The following is a 21989-nucleotide window of genomic DNA, read 5'->3' on the forward strand; positions in this document are numbered from 1 at the left end:
GCATTTAATATCCTGTTTCCAACAGTGGAGGCTTAGAGCAGGAGTAAGGCATGATCCTTCCCCCAACATATCCACTCTGCCTCTAGCACAAACGAGAGGAGAGGGGGTTGGTTCAGAACCATCAAATAAGTAGACATCCCTATCATATTAGTCCTTCTTTGGAGTAACTCTGAAAAGCCATTCACAGTCAAACAAGGCCCAAAAAATGTTTTCACAATTATTCTCTTGCTTCCAGTCTTCCTACTTGTGCATTCCTTGCATATGCACAGTATTGCATACTGCGTGCAGTGAGACAAAGAACTGCTCTCCAGAGATGTCCACAAAATGCACACAAATTTGCATATATATTTTCACTATATGAAAATACATATATATTGTGTGAAGCAAGATTTTTTATTTTTCAACAGCTTATGCTGCTTTTCATGCTTTTAGTTATATTTTCATTAAAGCTTAGTTTATTTTTTATTATTTAGTTATATTTTTTATTATTTTATTTTATTGTTTTGCTTAAAGATGGAATTTTTTATTACAGGAATTAATCCATGTCATCTGAACAGACTTCTGTCTTGACTTCAGAAAGGTCTTTTGTTTGTGGCATTCAAAACAGAGGTCATGTTTTCCAGAACAAATTTAAATTCTTTTATTTGTAGTATATATAGGTTTGAAAGACTTTGTGTATTGCATATTCACCACCGCTCGCCAGCAGCTGCATACTGCACGCTGTCATTACTAAAAATGTAAACCTGTTGTGGTCAGAGTGTTGTCCCCATCCCTGTTGTGGCCTGCTTGCGGCTCTGGGGCACCTTGCTTCTCAGAAGCCCCTGTCCTCATGCTTGTGCCCCAGCTTATTTCCCTCTGCGTAGGGACCAGGTTTGGCTCTGACTCAGTGAGGTACTTAACCATCTGCCAAACGAAATGGCTATTTCAGCTGGCATGTGCAGGCTGTGACACAGGAACTGCCATTGCACCCCACAACAAGCCAAGTCAAAGGTTTCCCAAGCTGAGGCCTTGCTGACTTCAGCGTGAACGTTGACTCACCCCTAGGGTGGCTGCCTGCTCAGCATAGAAGTGCCATGCAGCACAGCTCTTAGCAGCACTGCTGCCTCTTCGGTTCACATGGTTTGTTCTGCAAAGCCACAACTTGTAATTTTAACTAAGGCGATTGAGGCTGCACCTGTATGAAAACCCACTGGATCACTTCTTGTCTGCAGAGCCCACCCAAACTCTGTTCAGCTGATTTTGTGTTTTTTTTTTTGTTTGTTTGTTTGTTTTTGTTTTTTTTTGTTTGTTTGGTTTTTTCTACAGCTGAAATGACAGAAAAGCCTTATTCTGGACAGTGTCACAATTGATATTCCAAACAAAGACATGCACGAAGTTTGTTGTAGCTAAATGCAAAAGTTTTTATTATTAATATTTCCAGCTTACTATTTTCCATTCTCAAGGTGTTCATTTATGGACAGGTTATATTTAGCAGTAAAAGTGGATTTGAAAAAAAATTACATTTTAAAGTAAAATGTGGTGAAATTTATTTACCTGAAGAAACATTTATGTAGCTATGGATCAACAGGCAAGGGAGATCATAGCATCTGAGAGGGCACTTGTGTGTGTGAAAAGGTATGGAGGAGGAAAAAAAAAGACAGTGCTTAATAAAATATATGTATACATAGAAATCCAGGGAACAAAGACATTCAGTCTGAAACCAATGCATATATTTTTGCTTATATTTACATTGTACTTGGAAAAGACCGTAAAAAAATAACAAGTGATGACTAGGGAGGCACAGGTGCATTTGTATATGCATGCTTGTGTTCAGGACTGATGGCGAAATGTCACAAATTGACTTTACCACTAAAGAAAAATCCTCACGTATTTAATGCTGAGTGGTTTTCATTGCCCTTTGTTGAAGGCATCTTTTTCTGCTTATAAAACTATTTTAGCCATCTCAATCACTAACAAGTGCCAATGAAATGAGGACAGCGTGTCTCCTGTTAACACTTTGAAACCCAACAGGCAGTTGCCACTGAGGGATGTTCTGCAACAGCTGGATTCAGACATCAGGTATTTTCTTAGATCCTGAGGTCCTCTGAAATCTGCTCATACCCTGGCTTAACATAAGGACTCAGTGCCTGAGGCTGAATGCCATCACAAAATTTTTGCTGGTTTTCTACCAAAGTCCCCATTCATTTCTGAGTACAAAAGAGCTTGGTCTTCTTGCAGGTTTTTTTAGCAAATGCCCAAGCAGCCACCACACTGTAGCTTGTGTAAATGGAGCTGAGCTCTGGGTACACTGGTGAATGTTTGAGGGTGTCACAGATGAGATGCATCTCCCGGAGGGTGTCTGTTTCCATTTCTTCCCTTGTGAGGTCCCAGGATACATTGAGAAGGGGCTGGAAATGGAACATCTATCTCAGAACTTCCATCTCTGTTAATTACATGGGGAACACCTTATTTAGTCAACATTTGCAAAGTAAACTAATATATCACAAAAACATTTTGGTTTCCCTATGGGTTAAAAATATTCCTACAGAAGCATACCAGCAACAAGGAAGTCCGTGCCACACACGATGTCTCAGCACACTGCTCAACTAGAGATGATAAATAAGAACATGTAAACCCACACTGACTGCAGAAGGTTTTGTATTTGGCCATACCCAAATGGAGCTCAGCCCAACCTGCCATGGCAGATGAACGATCCTCAGAGACTGTTGGGTATCAGAAGGTCAGGTTTCTTTTAGATCTGGACATCCTAATTTAATTCTGGCTAATGCCTGATGCATGAATAATTCATTATTATTTCTCAGTTTGGAGCTAAACTTCTCAGAGAATTTAGTAAGTGTGAATGTTGCTGCAGTAAACATATGCCGATAATTTTTTTAGAAGCTAGAAAATGAGGTTACTCCCAAAAAAGTGGGTAAAATAATTAAAATGTAAATTGAAATAAATTATTCACACTACTAAATTTAAATAAATGACTCAAACACCTAAACTCAATTAAGGCTTGTTGTTAGTTAGAGTACTCAGTATTGTATAGCAGATGTACAAATCCAAGAACTGGCACCAAAAAAGTGTTCAATGTGCATGAATGTTTTATAGGTAACAGAACATATACCCTAAGGGCCTTAAATATTACATTAAATTATACATTTCTAATAAAGAAAATATAAATGAATATGGAACAAATGTCGACTTTCAGCTTAAAACACCAAATACTTCTTTTAGGAGAGAGCTTTACCATTGCATAACAGTTGCAATATTATCTTGTTTAATGGCTTAAACACTGTTGTCAGCTAAATAGCTGTGTGTGTATGTACGAAAAGGCGTAAGTGCCACTGGCAACTGTTGTGTAGTGTTATGGAAACCATTCTAAAATAAGACCACATTTACTGTCACTTCAAACTCTTCTAAAATTTTAATAGAAATAACATATTCAGCAGAGGAGACTTACTAATTTTCTGTAACTCTTTTCTTTCTCTCTCTCCTTCTTTCCTTTCTTCATTTTATGGCTCACTTGCAATCACAAAAGCAAACTATAGTTAAAACCTGTGTATCGGGAGGGAGTATTCCTAGCTCCGCAGTAGGTGTCTTGTGTGAGAAGCAGGACTAGGGGGAGGAATCTGGCAAGCGTTCAATGTATTTTCTTTGCCATGGTTTTATAAAATACATACTGCACCTTGAAGGCTAATGTATATATAGTATTTAAGCCCACGGTCTAAAGCTTCAAAATAGTACGAATTTTTTGTTCCATTTGTGGATGAAGAGGGGAAAGATCTGCTATTAGGACACTTTGTTAATGTGTTTGGCACACCATGCTGTCATATTTGGATGAGCAGCCCAACTTCAGCCCTGATGAGGGCCGGGAAGCTCAGCTGAGAGAAGCGAGCAGGCTGCTAGTGCATGCTCAGCTCCAACAGCTGCCACGTCCTGTGAGCACAGAGGTTGCTCACGAAGCTGGGCCATGCTCTGGGTCGGGGCAGGTTTAAAGATGCCTGGAGCCACAGCACACTGGGATTTGAGCACAGCAGCACTGCTTCGTGGTTGGTTGCATCACTTGAGCACCTTGCCTTTGCTCAGTTTTGTTGCTGTTGACAGGTAAAGATGTGTACAGAAACCCAATCATGTTCAGAGGCAGGGGAGATACACTGGGAGAGAGCTTCTGAAAGTCTTTTTTTTTTTTTTTTTTTTTTTTCCAGAATCATTTGAAGTTAAGATGTAAGCTAGTTTGGGGCCTCTGCAAAGCAGCCTAACAGATATTGAACTCAGCTCTAATTGCTTCTGTTAACCACCTAGTGAAGCCATTGCACATTAACCGTTTTCAATTACGACAGCTATGAGAAAAGATCCAAATACAAATGCAAGTGAGTAAAACAGTGTGCAGACATTTTAGTCCAGGGAACCAAACTAAATTGGGTTATTGTTCTGAGAACATCACATTGGGCTCTAAGGAGAGGGAGCAGTGGGGAATATCGGCTTGTTCTCTTCCTTGGCTGAAACAACAGGAAGCCTGAATCTGCTCCACACAGATAAATATTTCGAGCAGCGCACTCTCTCAACCAACAGCATCCCAACAGGAGTGCTGCAAAGAAACTTGCAAAATGCAGTCTGCTAAGAAGCCGAGTTTGATCCTTCACCTCCAACATTAGCACAGGTCTGCAGTCAGCCCACCACAGAGTTCAGTGGGGATAGGCTGCCCTGGATGCCAGGCAGCTTTGGAGCAGAGGCCATGGTTTCTGAAGGATCCGTAGAATCATACAACCATAGAATGGTTCAGATTGGAAGGACATTCAAAGGTCTCCAGTTCCAGCCTCCCTGCTACTAGATCAGGTTGCCCAAACCCCATCCAGCCTGACCTTGGGCACTGCCAGGGTTGGGGCACCCACAGCTCCTCTGGGCAGTCTGGGCCAGGGCCTCACAGCCCTCACTGTGAAACATTCCTTCCTTATGTCTCAAGGAAGAGATAACTTTCTAAGTCCTACAGACCCCATCAGGCAGGCAACAAGAAGAGGGTTAATGCTCCTCTTCTCTTGGCAGAGAGCACCTCACAGCTGCCTGCCCTCATTTCAGAGATTGCCAGGGAACCCAGCCACAAGGGAAGGAGGAGGGAGGGGAGGCTGTGCCTGGGCCCAGCTGGAGTGAGTTGCTGTGCCCCAAGGGAGCTATAAAGCTCCTCTGGTGAGGCTGGCACTTCTCCTGGTTTAGCTCTGCAGCCAGAGCTTTTCTCTGGGAAAGATGATGAACCTTTACGGGAAAGGAAGGCTTCAGTGTCAAGAGTGAATGATTTTGTTTTATGAGTGGTTTTTGTTCATCTTTGTTCTGCCCTTGGCTAAAGGGTAAGTTCTTTCAACCAGTCTTGTCTTGTTTTTTGATGTATGAGTGCTAATAATTCAATTAATATTGCTCTATGTAAGCAAAGTGAAATCTGAACCAGTACAGGATATACTGGGCTTTTAGAAGGTTGGCTTTATAAGGCCAAAAACCATCTCGAGCAATATCAATTGGAAGAAGCAAATAAGGCGGAAAACATGAGAGCTTTATAAAAACTCCTTAAGAATACCATATTTTAACACGAGAAAGAAGGCTGTATCAGTGTAGAAACACAACAGAATAAGCTCAGCACAATAAATCAAAAACCTTGGAAGCAGGAAGGAAGTGAATGCAGTTATATAAATAAGTCCTGCAGATAAGGATGAAAATGACAAAGCTTGATATTAAGAGAGAACAGAAATTGTAGAAAACCAACAGGAAAAAAATATATATAAATAATTGAAAGGTTTTAGCAAAATATTTCTGGAGTTAAAAAAAAAAAAAAAATCTAGAAAGAGACCACAAGGTCTGTTCACAAATGGAAACAGTAGATACTTCTTTTTTTCAATGCAGAAGAATCTAGTAAAGATGTCTGTTCTGTAGTGGCGGTAAAGGATGATGTATTTGTTGTATAATGATGGTAATATACTTTCTATTCCTACTGTAACTAAAGAGGATATTAATCAACAGCTACTGTAGTTAGACATACTTAAATCAGAAGTTCTGGGTAATTTGCATTGACGAATTTTAAAGCAGCTGGCCGAGGAGCTTTTTTGGCAGCTAATATTGATTTTTCAGTAACCCATAGATAAGGGAGAATTCCAGAAAGTTGAAAGACTGCTAGTTCCTTGTTATCTTATTAAAAAGTTTGGGAAAGATGGCTGAGACAACAGAGGTTGTCAAACTGACTTCAATATGGGAAAACCATAGAAAAACTTATTTAATTTAATTAACAGAGACTGGAGGCTGCATACTATAGTTAATGCTAATCAGCAAAGTCTTTATGGAAAATAATTCTTGAACTAACTTGAAAATTCTTTGATTTTAAGTGTAATTGACATAGGAAAAGCATTTAGTAAATATAGATGACAAAATAAAACTATGACCTTCAAAAGATTTAAAAAAAATAAAAAAAAAAAAGATTAAAAGAAAAAAAGATTAAAAGAAAATATTAGGTGTAGTAATAGGTCTAACAGAATAGATAAATTATACCTTGGCTATAGAGGAAGTACCTAGAAAAGGGGAAGAATCTCCGTTGAACAAGGAAATCTATAGTAGAACCTAAGTTGCATACATTCCAGTTTGGTATTTCAAGTTGCTAACAGGGGAAGTTTCAAGTTGCTAAGCAGAGGAATAATGTAATGATGGTTGGGATAGTTTTCATCACTAGAAATCTTTATATTAAAGATGGTTATTTTTCTAATTGAGGCTGTAGTTCCACTATCACCACTGGAAGGTAATAAAGCAGACAAAATGTTTCAAGCCCAGCAGGAACTGCAGTTTGCCCCTGTGACTCCAGTTTCTCAGTTGGGATACATGTATATGGCACTTGAGGATCCTCACCCTCCCCTTGCTTTCTATTCTTCTAATTGATTTTTTTTTTTTCAGCATGTGGCATTGACTCTTGCAATAGTATCCTAAAAAGTTTATTAGGTACTAAAAGATTCAGTCTTTTAGCTGAACCAAATTTACAGTAGCAGCATGTTGGGTGTCGTGGGCAACCTAATGTAACTAGAGTGTTCCGAGCTTTGTGAGTGATGCTTCACTTGGCTTGAGTGTTTTTATTTGAACTCAAATAGATCTTGCTTGCTTTACTTCAAAGAACAGTAGAAGCAGAAATGACTAATTTCACAACTCATGCAGAAGCTCCTCGTACCAGCTCCTAGAAATTAATATTCTTCAATGCTAGGAGATAAAAACTTCAGCCAGCCATATAAAATCAAACTTCTTTCCCAGATGAATTTCACAGTCTCAGTCTGTGACTCATAAGTAGTAAACAGATGCTGAGCATATGAGCTTTAGGGACAAATCAACTGACCTTTAATGATTCTTTAAGTCCTTTCCTCATTTTCCATCAATAGCATATTTATTGATTACAGAGCTGGCCGGTACTGAATTCTTCTAGAGAAATTCAGTATCCAAAAAGCTATGAAAAATCTTTAAAGTGCATAGCTTCATTCTGTGGTCTGTTGTCATCAAAAGTGAACCTCTCAAACTGCACTTTGCTGACTTAAAACGAGTCTCTTCCCTTGACTGTAATGTCCTGGTATTGCTGATCTGGCTTCAAAGGTAAAACTTCCCTTCATTTTAAACCTATAGGTGGGTGGGTGACTCAATGTGACTCCCCAAACTCATATCACTTTTAGGTAACTAGGATGCACCAATTCTTCAGGAAACTTCACTGGAGATTAAGCTATGAATTATGTCGTGTGTGATCTGCATTGGCTTCCAGTGAAGGTAGATGCTAAAAGAAGGAATAAGGAGTGAGAAAGATCTATACTTTTTTCCTTCAATTACTTGGCCATTTGCATGCATATGTGGTGTAGTGTTGTACCATTATTGCAAAGAGTTGGTTGGTACTCACAAAGTAGTTTGAGGGTCCTCCAGCAGTGATCACTGTCTGAGGAACAAGCTGAGAAGCAGTTGCAAATGAAATCAAAAAACTGCTGACCATGACCTGTCATGCCAAGGCACTACATATCATATTGGTGGGTAAATACTATGAGAGGCAATTATACAACACACTTGTGTTGCAATGCTTATTGAAAACAGGACAGTGAAAATCTGGAAAGCTGATTGCCAAGCAGGCCCCATCACTGGTTTTCTGGAGGTGGGAGCGAGTCTTGTTTGTTTGCCTCTGTTGGATGTAGTGACTGACTTACTGATGTCTGTAAAGTTCTTTAATATTTTTGGGTAGTTTTCATATCATTGTGCTGGTAGCAAAGGGATCTGAGTCTCTAAATCTGCATGGAAGTACGTGTATGCCTTTTTACATCTCAGTGCATACGTAAAAGCACACTGCATAAAGTCAGCAACATGCATCTTTACATGTATGATTACATTGTTTGAACGCTCACATTCTCTTTTTATTTGAAGTATTTAGGTAAGAAAAACCCGTATATGTGGCATACAATTCATATACAGTTACTGCTGAAAAACCATACACAATGCATAGGGTACCTCGTCGCACACCATGTTCAGTCAATGTAAATTGAAGTCTGCCTCTTCCACTAATGCTTAAACTCCATTGCCTGATGATGTATTGCGATAGTACATCACTGGAGTGATGACGATCTGATGGTATATTACCATCATTTATTACTAGAATATCATCACTGGCATATTATTGCAATGTATCACCGCAGCAGCCAGCAGGAATATAGCTGCAAGAGAGAGTCGAGTTAAATGTTTTATTAATTCCTAAGTGATAGCTGTAGAATTAGTATGACAGAGAATCGGCATATATCCCCCTTCCCTCTCATTCACATACATGCAAGGTAGATTGATACCTTCTGTTCAATGCTTTTAGCATAGCCTTCTATTTTCCAGGTGTGAATCAGTTCTTTGCTGAAATTCTAGATTAGGACCCCCATTTTAAGCTTAGTTAGCAATTGTGAAATACTGAGAACCAAAAGAAAATGGAAATTTGATCTTGATTGTCTTGTGTTATCATCATTTCTATCATATATTTTAGGATGATTTTTTGTGGCCCTAACTGGGATTTTTTCTGTTCTCCGTGGCGTTTTGTAGAGACTTACAGAGTGGGCACGCTGTTAAAGTATGGTGCTCGTAACTTTTTTCCGCTGCATGTGCATCTTAAAATTTAGTATCTCAATTGGTTGGATCTGCCAAAAATAAAGCATAAAACCCAGTAGCTATCCCTGCAACTCAATCCTTCAAATTAGCAAAATAATATCAGATGTTTAAACATCTTCATGAAAACTGAAGGTGCTTTCTCCTGTCAATGTTAATTCTGCCTATCTCATCCTGCTTTGCACAAAGCAAAAGTATACTTACATTACAGTCTCACATCTATTGCCTGGAGGAATTCTGAAAATTCTCCTGCAAATGTCCTTTGGATTTATCTCATTGTACTGCTAGAAAATAGTGTTTGCTACAAGCCTTATATAGAGCAACTTGTGCAAAGCCATCTTGGGATCAGTCTGTCTGATTCAGTCAGTACTGTTCTAGCTAGCGATAAGGCTGCCTACCTGCATCCCACCAGGTTCAGATGGGGATATTGGGTAACTGCACTTAGTTCAAGCTACTCACTGGAGGATTGCATTAATCATATCTCTGCTACTTCTGGCCATTGTCTGTCAGTACATAAATATCTTCATCTTTATTAGCATTATGTATTTTTAGGCTAAAAAAAGGCTCTCCAATAGACTGCTTCAAATTTCCATAGTTCATGTCTGATAAGTTATAGTAGAACCAATATTAGGAATGAAATTGGGAGCTAGGGCTGCTGTGTACTTAAACATACTGAGCTAGTTTCAAGTTTCTGCACCAGCGGAGTCAGCTAGTCAGCTTGCTTGACTGCGAGTGTTGGAGATGGGACAGGCAGCCTCGGGCAGGAGCCCCCTCAGCGGCTGATAAGATGCAATACCAAGCTAGAGGTAGGCTCTGACAACACAGCCCCTTCTCTGGAATTGACTTTTGGCTAAAGGTAGCACTGCGGTAATAGGAATAATCCATAAACTTCAGAAGATCCCAAATAACAGAGAAAACTGCTGGTTTTTTTCTCCTCAAAGCCTCAGTGCAAGACTCAGAAAAAATGAGTTAGAAAATGAAGGAGGGTTCCAAATGCGACTGATTAGAATTTAAAGAAACTAAATTTAAAAAAAAAAAAAGACAATTTGTACACTGCTACCATCTAGTGAATTAAAAGAAAAGAAGATCTTCCTCCACAGTAGGATGAACTATATGTAAGGTGTGAACCTTCACCACTGAAGTCACTGTGACTTCTGCCATTGACTTTACTTGGAAGAAACCTTAATGGAACAAGCCATGTTAAATATCAGGCATCTGAAGTTCAAGTGCAATTAGAGAAAGTATCAAAGACTGTTACATATATTTGTGATCTAGATAATTGCCATAATTTGTCCAGGATAACATTGAACCAAAGGAATCATTAGTAATTACTGCTTTAAGGCAGTACAGATGGGTTCAACAGGATGAAAAGGCACACTTTAAGACTGGAATCAAGGGAAGCTTTTTCATGGATACTGCATTTTCTGTCTTAAATTAATTTAAACCTAAGGAAAGGTATTTCAACAGCAGCTTTGGAAACCTCATCTCTATATTTATACAAAACTTCTCCATAGTGTTTGGGCAGCTTGCCTTCTTGTTCTTAGTGGTGTTTCCCTAAAGCGGAAAGGAGCAAGTTACTCCCCTTCAGTCTTTAGTTCTTAATTAGACAAGCATGTGCCAGCTCATCTCACAAGCCTGTCACACTGAAATGTCTGTGCTAACATCCAGTGTTGTTAAAATCCACATTGATTTTGACACTTCCTCTTGCAGAGTCAGCATTTTCCTTACCTCCCTAAGGCACACTTTCATTTGACGTGTGAATCAAGGTACAAAGTGCTGTGATTAAATGATCTGTACTATCTTTGCAGTCTTTCATCCTTCCTTCCCCATCCCATGCCAGGAGAAATTCTTACCAAAATGATCTGCGGATTAGGTGTGAATCCAGATGATTTATGCCAGTGTTCGGCTGCCCAGAGACTTCGAGCAAGGTATCTGGAGGTGCTAAATGTAATGACTACACACAGAAAGGAGTGGCAGAAGAAGGTTTTTCAGCAGTTGTGAAAATGAAGTCATCAGTGCCACTGCGATTCCTATTACCTACCTGTAAGCACAGCTAAGAATAATGTTAAGGATCGTAATTACCTAATATTAACAATACAAATGCATTTCTAAGCAATCATGCTTTAATCACTTTCACAGTATTTGTCATCATTAGTCTTATATTATAGTTCAGCAAAGACTTTAAGTGTATTCATAACTCAGAGCACCAATGTTTTACCCATTATTTGACACATTATATATTTATATATATTATATATTTTATTATATATTATTATTTATATTAAATATATAAACATTATATATTTATATATTTTATATATATTATATATATTTAACACATTATTTGAGGCTGGGCCTAGAATCTGATCTCACAACAAAGTCCTGCTTTTCCCAGATTCTGCCATGGTTATCTGGAGCTTGAGCATGATCAGAAGAAAATCTTTCTAATCATTAAGAACTCCTGGTTAGATTCCTCTCTTTTTTGTTTGCAATTGAAATTTCTTATGTTAAAGCTAGTTGCAAAACAGCTTTACCAAACCTTCTTCAAAGCAATTTTCTGTCACAAAATATTGTTCTAATACTAATGAAGTATTCTGTAAGTTTGATATTTTAGAAAAATCACAATTTATATACCATAAGAATTATGCATTAGAGGAAAAGAGCTTTAACATTTTGTCAATGTTTCTTTCATTTTGAAAATAGACTCTTGACTAGTTAGAGAACACAATATTAAATGCAAAATCAAGCCTTTGCTTTTCTTTTTATGATGTAGGTTTTCATAATATTGGGGTCTTTTCAAAAACCTAATTTTGATATCTTAAAATCTGCTGGGAAATCATTGTGTACAGTCTTCCTTGCACAGTCCTTCCAGCTTCCCTAAAAATCCTCTTTGTAAGATCTGTTTTAAACTCGCTAAATACATGCTCGCAGGAGCTGATGAAACATTTCACTGCAGCACTGGGTTGCTGGCTGCTCCCTCCCGAGCCTCCTGTAGTGGCTCCCCCATAATCAGTTTAACTTGTACTTCGTGTTGCTACATAAAGCATTATTTTTCCTTTCTTCAGGGCAAATGGATGGGATCTGTACAGCAAGAGATTTTGAAATGCATCTTAACTTCCAGATCAGCCTTTGAGAAATTAATTTCCACTTAGTTTTTGGAGTTGTTCCAACTCATCCTCACGAGTGAAATATGGGCATTAGAAGGTGGAACAGAAAATACAAAGCTAATGATCTGGTTCATGTTAGTTAGTTCTCTCTTAATCCTTTGAAAGATTGCATTTCCCGTCTCTGGATTTCCTCTCACTGATGGTTTTTAAAAGAAACAAGACAATATTTGCCATACATTATATATCAAGATTAAGTCAAGAAGCAAAGATGATCTATTCACCATCCCTATAAGCCTCTCGTAATTAGGTCTACCCACTTTCAAGGACAGGACTCTTATCTTGAAGAATAAAAACTCCCACTGAAATTTAAACTGTTTCTCAGAGTAAACTTAGAAAGGACAAAGGGACCTGATCTTCACCACTTGTCAACCCATTGTTTTTACTGGTCTGAGAGCTGTGAGTACACAAGTACTGCAGACCTGAGGACACTTTGCTCCTGGAAAAGGGTCACCGCTTCTTGCCAGCCAGCCTTGCACCACAGCTTCCTTCAGTTCAGATGTCCCCTGGCATACAGTAGGGGCCACGTTTTATTTTCTATACTTCAAGCTTCTTAACTGCTGTAAGCTTTTTTTTTTGGGGGGGGGGAGATCCCTCAGGAGGAGGAGGCAGGACTCTGTGCTCTCCTCTTCTGCAGTGTTTAGTGGAATTTGCATCATGACAAGGCACAGCACAGCAAGCTGGCAGCTGGTCTTGTACTTAACCATGTCTTGGGAGGGCTGCGTTTCTGTCGTTAGTGGGGTTAAAAGCAGTGATGCCACATCTGTTAGAATCATAGAATGGCTTTGGGTTGGAAGGGACCTCAGAAATCATCTAGCACCAACCCCCGCCTACGCAGGGATGCCACTCACCAGATCAGGTTGCTCAGGGCCTCATCTAACCTGGCTTTGAACATCTCCAGGATGGGGCATCCACAACCTCTGGGCAGCCTGGTCCAGTGCCTCACCACCCTCTAAGTGAAGACTTTTCTCCTAATCTCTAGTCTAAATCTCCCTCTTTTAGTTTAAAACCATTCCCCCTTGTCCTGTCATTATCTGATTGAGCAAAGAGTTGTTCTCCATCTATTTTATAGATCTTTAATAACTGAAAGGCCGCAGTGATGTCACTCCAGAGCCTTCTCTTTGTACGCTGTTAGGAAGTGAAACCATTGTGGTGTGGCTTAGTGGCTCACCAGTTAGATCAAGGCTGCAGAAGGCTTCTCTGCAGTCCCCCTGTGTTTCCCCTAGTGGCTTAAGAGATCTTGGCCCAGGAGCTGAGCGTTTTCCTCCTGCCCACAGGCTGCTGCCGTGACACACTGGGACAGCAGCTGCCTCCACCTCTGGAACAGAGGGGCTGGCCCTTCTGAGTCCCTGAAGCCCACCTGTGCCTGCTGCTCTGCCTTCGCCCTCCTGCTTGCTCTGCCCAGCACCATCAGGGTGTGCGTAGGACAGCAGCTGGGTGCTCAGCACTGCTGCTGCCTGTGCTCCAGTACAAACCCAGGCCTGGCTGCTAGCGCGAACAAGTCTGAACTACCCTGGTGGGCTGGCCAGAGCTGGTTTTGATGGGTAGCTTAGAAAAACATTCAGGAGAAGCACTGGCTGAACAAGGAATGAAAATGAAAGTACTATCAAGTCTTTCTCTTTGTGTCCCCAAAGGTCCTCTTTGTCCAGGCAGCTCCATCAACAGCAACACAACAATATTGTGCTGCAGCAGTATTACTAATATGCAAAGGAAATGAACGATATTTGTTTGTCTTGAAATGAATGGTAGCAAGGTTTGCTGTTTACTTCCAAATATTGGGGGGGGATATTTGCATGAAACTGTCACAGACATATTTTTCCTCTCATATTTACAGTACTAGAGAATGTTTCAAAGATCCATCCTCTTAAAGAAGCATAATCGTATCAGTTAGATAAAGAAGGGTAAATTTGAAGAGACAGTTTATTTAATTTTGTTCCAATAGAATTGCAAGCATTTCATTTTGTCCTACTATTTCAAGTGTTGGGCTGCAAAATTTAGTCCAGCTTCCAGTACTGGTACTTAGAGGCTGTAAAGAGAAGAAAACGTATGTGTTTATTTCCAAACAGCAAGGAAGATGGCTTTTAAAATGGATGAAAGTTTCCTGAAAACAGCTAATTTCAGTCTTTGTTACTGGCAATCAAGCTTTAGCATGGAGATGTTCATAATTCCTCTCAAAAAAGGTAGCTTGTGTTAAGATTTTCAGAATTTCTAATTTTTCTCCTGATTTCCCCCCTCCCCCATTAGATTATGCAGCTGATGGGGCTCTTTGGCTTTAAAATAAGACATTAAAGCAGAGAGCCTGTGTTTGTCCTACTTTCTTCACTTTTCTACATTCAATTCCACACTTGATAGCAGGGAAGACAAAAGGAGACATTTTCAATACTCATACCCTAATAACATCCCCCTGGGATTACCTGCAGCTCAATACATCATTCAAAAGCAAAGATTAAAAGTAATAGTCACGTTAATATTATTTTACAATCCACAAACATAAATCCTCATTTGTTATTCATGAGCTTATCACACGCACCTCTTAGGAGCAAAATACTGCAGCATGTGCAGAAAATGGTAACACAAAGCAAACAGTGAAGGAGATGTAGACAACTTTATAGCTTATTTAAGGTAAAGATATTGCAGGTATGTTTGCTAACAGAGAAGTGCTCCTGCTTGGCTGTGATGATGCATCACGCAGTACTATTCATTATCTCCCAAGTCATTACTTAGCCAGATCCCAGTCCTTAAGTGCTCCCATCATAAATGTGTTGCTTTTTTTGTGATGGGTGCTTGCAGAGATTTCTTTGAAAGGAGTCTGAGGGGCTGGAGGGCACCTTGAAATCCCCCTTCATTTGGGATGACAGACCGAAATCAAGCAATGAATGAGATGATAGACCTCATTTCTCAAGGAAGCTCAGAGCTATCACTCTGTTTGGCCTAGCATCTATCAGGATGTTTCTGCTTTCTACATAGAAATAAGCTGCTGACCTTGAGCACTATAGGATTCCTGGGTTTGTACCATGCTGCTTTCTGCACACCAAGCTGTGCACAGAAACCTTGGAATGAGGCCACTGCAACACCAAGAGGCCAGTGTGAATTCAGAACCACTTCTTATTTCACAAGCAATCTCCTCCAGATGCTAAGTCATCACTTTACTGCCCCAAATCTGACCACTCTGAGCTCTGAAACAAAAGCAAAGCAAGCAACACTCCATATGTGATGTCCACAGAGTGCTTTGGTGCTGCAGCCATGTGGGTTTGAACCTAAATGAGAACCCCAGCTAAGCAAACGTGTACAGCCCTCCCTATGGTGGTTACTGTAGAAACAGAAAGGAAACTTTTACCAATGCTTCTCTCTTATTTCCCAATAAATAGCAGCATCTCCCCTAGAAACTATATTGATCTGGAGTGGTTCAAATAACTACTATTATAGAAGTAGATGAACTCTCCTCTGATAGACCTGTCAGACTCCCTGCTGATGAGAAGACTTCCATGCAATCCATATCCACAATTGCTTTGGAAGTAGAGGACTGGTTTTCCCTCCCTTTTCCCCCTCCAGCTATATCCCTATAGTTTTTTGCTTTCCTACGTCTATTCTTTTTTAAGCTGATACTTGTTTTCAGAAACTGCTCAAGTTGTGACAGAAACTTCTGAGCTATCCCAGTAATTGGCCTGCCTATGAGGGAGGGAGAGGTTGAGAATGACAGTGCAAGGAAGAGAGCCTTGAAAAAATCATGTCTGGGGAAGTTTCTGTCATAAATAGCGTCACATTTTGTGAGTTTTTCATGCATGTGCAGTGCTCTGTATGAGTATTTCCTCTCAACTCAAAATCTTCTCATGTACTCATAGATACAGGGTTTGATTTTATATATTAACCCTATTACATAGTTCTTTTGTGTTTCTCTATCTATTGCAAACCATTTTCTCCATCTAAGTGGAGAAGGCATAAAATACACTGCTCATTTCATTGGAGTGTTAATAGTTTGCTGATGCAGACTCAGACACTGAGGAGTTAATCTAAGCAATCAGAATATCAGCACTTCAATGGAACTGCCAATGTACCTAATGTTCATCATGTACTGAAGTGTTTTACTGTATAATGATTGAAACAAAAAATGGTGTAGGCCAGATCCTCAGCTGTTACAATCCCACACGGTTGCATTGATTTCACTGGAACAACATGGCTTTATGGAGCACAGACTCTGGCCTGCAGTGTAGCTGTTCTGAGCGCAGACAATTTGACCCTTGCATACCTCCTCAAAATCACTAATTGGAAGCTGTTTCATAACTCTCTTGACAGATGGGCAGCACAGTCCACTGCCTGATTTCCTGATGCTCAAGGAATGACCTGACTGAGCCAGCAAAGTTCTTAATATTTCACCACCTTGACATCCAGGGAGAGGTGCAGGAATCTAGTTTGTAAATGTGTTTTTCTTTCTTAACTGTTTAATGAACAAGATGGAAAAAGTGGTGCTTATGCTCTCCTTTTGTTGTAGTGGTAGGGATGAAGGAGCAGGCCTGATAGCACACGGTTTGAACACTGCTTACAGAGCTGTCAGCCTTCCCAACCTCTTGTTCTGCCCACCTTCAAGTGAGCTGAGGCTGTGCAGGAGGACAGAGTGACCTGCCAGGCTGCACCGCAGCTGTCACCACACCAAGTGATCACCTGAACCTTCCTGCAGCAACAGCCAGAATTGGGGGGATGGGGAACAGGGATGTCACCTGTGTGTACAGGGAACAAAAGGCATACACACCTGGATGCTGTTAGCTCTTTAGTTGTTCTCAACTGGTTTGGGAAGCTGGGTGAGTAGTGGAAATGTATTAGATTGCAAGGGAGCTAGATACACTGACCCTTCAGTTTCAAACTTTGTAATATGGAGTTGGTCAAGGGGGAGGTTATAACCATGTTTTGACAAAAAGGCTTTGAAAGTCTTCATGTGCTAACCATCTGCTAAGCTCCCTGCTTAAACTCTTAAACTGTTAGCAGTGTTTCTGGCATTGGTGTTTCTCTATTCACCTTCTAGATAATTTCATTCACTGCCAGAGTGAGGTGCAAAGAAGGAGCTATGTGAAGGCTTCTCATATCTAGACACATCCCAGTTTGAAGCTGACTATTCCAGGAGTAAAACCAAGTGCTCACTTCCAACTTCTTTTCCTGCAATATAATAAACCTCCCTTTTCCACATTTGTGTCTTTCAATGTAAAAAAAAAAACATATTGGTAGTGGTCAGATATTGGAGCCCATCCCTCTCTAAGAAAGAGAATTTTTAGAATAGAAATTAGCACTTTCAGACACCAGTAAGAACCAGCAGGTACCTCTCTGAGTTTTTTAGTCTTGTTTAAAGTGACATCTGCCTGCAAATTTTCAGGTGCCTGGAAAACTAAAATAGCTCTGCTGGGAATGAATTCATAGCCCACAGACATGTGAGGCAAAGCTAAATTTTAAAGCAAATACATCACCTAGCACTGCAGTTCATCATACGGGTTCCCATATGTGCAATAAACCTCTCCCATCTGCACCTGTCGATACAGCCCTTCAACTTTCTCCAAGGAGGGAACTCACAATTAAGATTGACCCTGGTGCAAACACTTTGGTATTATAAAGTACTCAATCCATTCAGCAGGAAAACTGCTGATTCTGTCTCTCAAATGTAGAATGCACAGGCTAGTATTAATCTTTTTAGGAACTAATTACTCCAGAAAGTAAGAACTTCTTAGCCTGTGGGTGGCAATGCACTTTATTTTTTCTTTCATCTGGAAGATGCTTTGTCTCTGTGTTTGGTACTTGATTGCTTTTAAGGGAAGATTGAAAGATGCAGTGTTTATACTGGATGTGCTGAAGGATGGAGGGGAGTGTTACTAATGCAGTCTGACTCGGCAGCTGTTCATGAAGTGTTGGGAGAACTGTATTTAACTTCAGAGAGATAAAGCTAGTGGTCTTGTTCACAAGCTTGGAAGGAGGGCTTGGGATCATACTTATGCCACCAGCCTAGCTGGAAATCCAGCCATCAGATTCATTCAGTCAACTCAGAGCTGAGCTGTGTGACAACACAGAGCAATAGGAGATACAGAGAAAAGACAGCATTGATCACTTCTATTGTTAAATACATCAGTTACTGAGCTAGAATCATGCTGAGATTACATTTCTATCCCCCAGCACTCACAGCTGCCCCAGGGCTGGAGGGACCCCAGTACTGCTGGAGTGAATGTTGCTTCCCCTGGAAGCGAGTGCATGGCTCCATCTGGCAGGGAGGGATGCAGTCCTGTTGGGAGCATCCCAACAGGAGCCTCACAGGTGTTACAGGGAGCAAGACACGAAGGTGATAGGGCTCAGGAGGTGCAAAGCTAAAGAGAAAGAACATGAATAGAGATGGGGAGCAAGCTCTGAAAACAGAAGAGCTGCAGGGGATAAGAAGAGAGAAACTGCCTCTAGAAAGACCCGAATTAATAAACACTGATGGTGGCCACAACAGAATAGCTAGGCAATCATGTTATAACCTGCCGGATTCTAATTTTGTAGGGTTTTCAATATTCTGACATTTCTTTCATAATGCCAGATCTTGTCCTAACTGTTTGAGATACCTGGATGAGCAATTTGGAAGTCTGCAGACACTGGTGTCAGGGTAGTGCCCTCCACAGAAAGCACGAGGAAGCACAACTTAGCTTGCCTCGTTCAGTCTGAGCACACAGGCAGGCAAATGGAAGGTATTTTTTCTGAAGGATACTCAGTGCACCCATCCCTAGACAAATAAAGTTCTTATGCACTCACTCAACATTAACTCCAATGAGTCTATTCACATGCTTAAATTTAAGTCTGTACATAAGCATTTTTCTAGACTGAACACTGTAGTGCACATCCCATGTCAAATCAATTTTTTACTACACAATTTGCCCCTCCATTTTGTGCATATTAAAAAAAAAAAAAAAAAAAAAAAAAAACCTTCAATTCTCATGTCTTTTTATGTTTTTCTATATCTACCCTGTAAGATGCTCTGAGATCCCCATATAAAATGTTTCGTATGAGTGAGATTTCAGCCTGGTGGTCAAATTCTTTACTCAATCCTTGCCTGTATCAGCGGTCACCCTTACCAGCCAACCATCAGCCTCCCGTGCTGCTGCTTTCTCCAGGGAGCAATGTCTTGCGGGCACGTATGGCATCTCCCCAAAGGGCAGGAGCTGCCAGCAGACACCAACAAGTCAGCGAGGAGCTCCCTGCCCACTGGCAGCACTGGGGGCTGCTGTGTGGGCAGAATCCAGCAGAACTGTGCTGTTAGGCCAACCAGCTCTTACAATTTTTCATAGACGTTTGATGATTACACAGGAAGGCACGTTGCTATCTAGGACCATGTTTGCCTGATGTTTGATTAGATCACAGAAGGTCTGCAATTCTGTTTCATGAGCAGCAGCAATAAACCAAGGTTTGATTCCCGTCACAATTAACACCCCAAGCTTCAAGCTTCTTGACTGAAACCCCGAATGACAGCCTAGCTGGCTGCATCAGACCTCAAACCCTAGTGTCAGGGAGCAGCAAGAGCAGAGCAGCTCCGTGAGATAAGCAGTCAGGAAGCTGAGGCAGCGCAGCTCTGCCTGAGCACAACTGGGAGAACCGAGGGCTGGTAGCAGGGCCCGCGAGCAGTCCCTGGCCAGGTGAGGGGCTGAGCCAGGCCTTGAGTCCATCTGGGGAGTCAGGAGCAGCAGCCCACAGGAGCTGGTGCCCTACAGCATAGCTCAGGCCCTGACTGGGCTCTAGGGCCCAAGCTTCAGCAGGTTCTGGGCGCCATGGGTGTGGGTGGAGGCTGCTGCTGAGGCGCTTCGGGGCCTTTGAGGGTTGCTGGCACCCACAGGACCTGGACATCTGGGCATCTGAGGAGCCACAAATGGTTAAAACAAGGTCTTCAGGCTCTTACTTATCAGGCATGTTGCCATGAAGCAGAGCTGCTGAGGTGTCAGGAATCCGGGGAAGGATTTAAAAGTGTGGCCTTTATTTTAGAAAATCAGGTTATTTTTCAAGCACTCTTTAAATTTTCTTGAATTGGTAATGGCCACAGAAAATCCTTATTTTATCCCTTTTTCTCTTTCCAACCAGCTTTATCTATGGTCCAAAGGAGGCAAGTGTTACGGGAATCAATATTTATTCTTATCACTTCCCTCTTTACAGACATTGGGATAGAGACTGAATGAGGAGCAGAACCCAGGGCTCCTGTATCCTCCTGCTCATGTCACTCAGTCCCTGCTTACACCCACGTTTCCACAAGTAAGGATCACGTAATGATCAGGCAGCAGTTACCTACTATTGGTTGTTTTCTGAAACTATTACTAGGCGAGAGGTAGCCTTGGATTTTGGGTAAATGTTCGTGTTATTCAGAGTATCATGTTGTCACCCAAACTGAGCTTTTGCTGACTTGGCTTCTGACGTGCTCCATGGTGGGACTGACTGCTGCCTGGTAAACATCTTTGGAGGTGTGATTTTGGTAAAGGACCTATAGGCTAAAGAAAGAAATAAAAAGTTCCTGGTTTGTTTTAGTTTTCAAATGTTTTTATTAATTGATGATTCTTTGAAATAGATGAGAATTACTGAATTTTATATGGGAATTTCAGTGCAAATAAGGGACAGGTAGAGATAGTGATTTTTGGTAAATTCAGTTTGGCACCCAGCTTTGTAATTTATTTGATGATGGCCATCACATATGTTATGCATAACTGAGTGCACTTGTGTGTGCATGTGTATATAATACATAACTTTTTAGTTTGACAATATTGATTGAAATCCTTTCAGTTTGATGAATGAGTGCATTATGCAGTGAACAGTGAAACTAGCCTTGATGAGTCATTGGCAGGATTTTCCCAACTTTTTGAAGGCATCCTCTCCCATGGGCAAGAAGTCAGAAATGTCCTCCCAGCATGTCTGCTCGAGCTGAGTTTTTGACTGTGACAAGACAAGCCCAGATATTACTTCAAGCCTGTCAATTCCTCCCACCTCTTCAAATCCCTCTACACATAGCCTAATATACACATGGAGGATCAAGGGATGGAAAGTCTCTCAGGGTTCATTTGGATTTGCAATGCAGCTCTTTCATGTTAATTTTCCTTTTCCTTTTTCTTCACCTCAATTCACTCTGACGTCTTGCCACAATATTGTCAGTCTCAGAGAAAACAACAAGCCAAAGCAGATGTGCTGAACACATGGTCACCAACAGGAGCAGTTCCCAAGCAAAGTTAGCATGTGAAATCGTTCCAAAACAGGGATGTCTTATCCAAAAAATAATCTGCATCTGCTCCTGTTGTTTGGTGGATTGAAGGAAAAAAAAAAAAACTCCATGTCTAAGCTTAGAGTTTGATTTTTTTCCAGCCTTCTGAAGTTAGAAGGGTCATGACAGGCCCTCTGATACTTGTGTAATGAATTTCTCTTTTGTTGAATAACAGGGACATAACAATTTTTCTAGTGTTTTTTTATAAAGAGTAGAACATTGCAAAGACCCTTTATGTTTTGGTGTTAGAGGTGTTATGATGGGCAACTCCACATTTCTGCAGGTACTCTTAAGAATAAGAAATCAGGCAAAATACTCTAAGAAAGATGTGGTTTTCCCATTAAAAAAAATGCTACTTTGCTTGTAATGTTTTTCTGTTCGTCTTCTTTGTCGTATAGAATTTAGCTGAAGCTTGTACTCAGCTGTGAACTCATCCAAAGGCTGTAGTAGATAGAATAGCAATTAAACAT

The 21989-nt window shown here is 40.7% G+C and overlaps 1 long non-coding RNA gene across 1 annotated transcript in view; it reads left to right on the forward strand.

Annotated features, from left to right (window-relative positions):
* Positions 1–5182: 5182 nt before the first annotated feature.
* The window catches only part of LOC137864860 (uncharacterized), a 45504-nt gene continuing 28697 nt past the window's right edge, over positions 5183–21989 (forward strand). Inside the window, exon 1 of the long non-coding RNA XR_011101660.1 lies at positions 5183–5327. This is a non-coding gene — a long non-coding RNA (uncharacterized lncRNA). The remainder of the gene's footprint in view (positions 5328–21989) is intronic.

Source organism: Anas acuta, chromosome 15 (assembly GCF_963932015.1).
Source record: "Anas acuta chromosome 15, bAnaAcu1.1, whole genome shotgun sequence".
NCBI classification, from domain to species: Eukaryota; Metazoa; Chordata; class Aves; order Anseriformes; family Anatidae; genus Anas; species Anas acuta.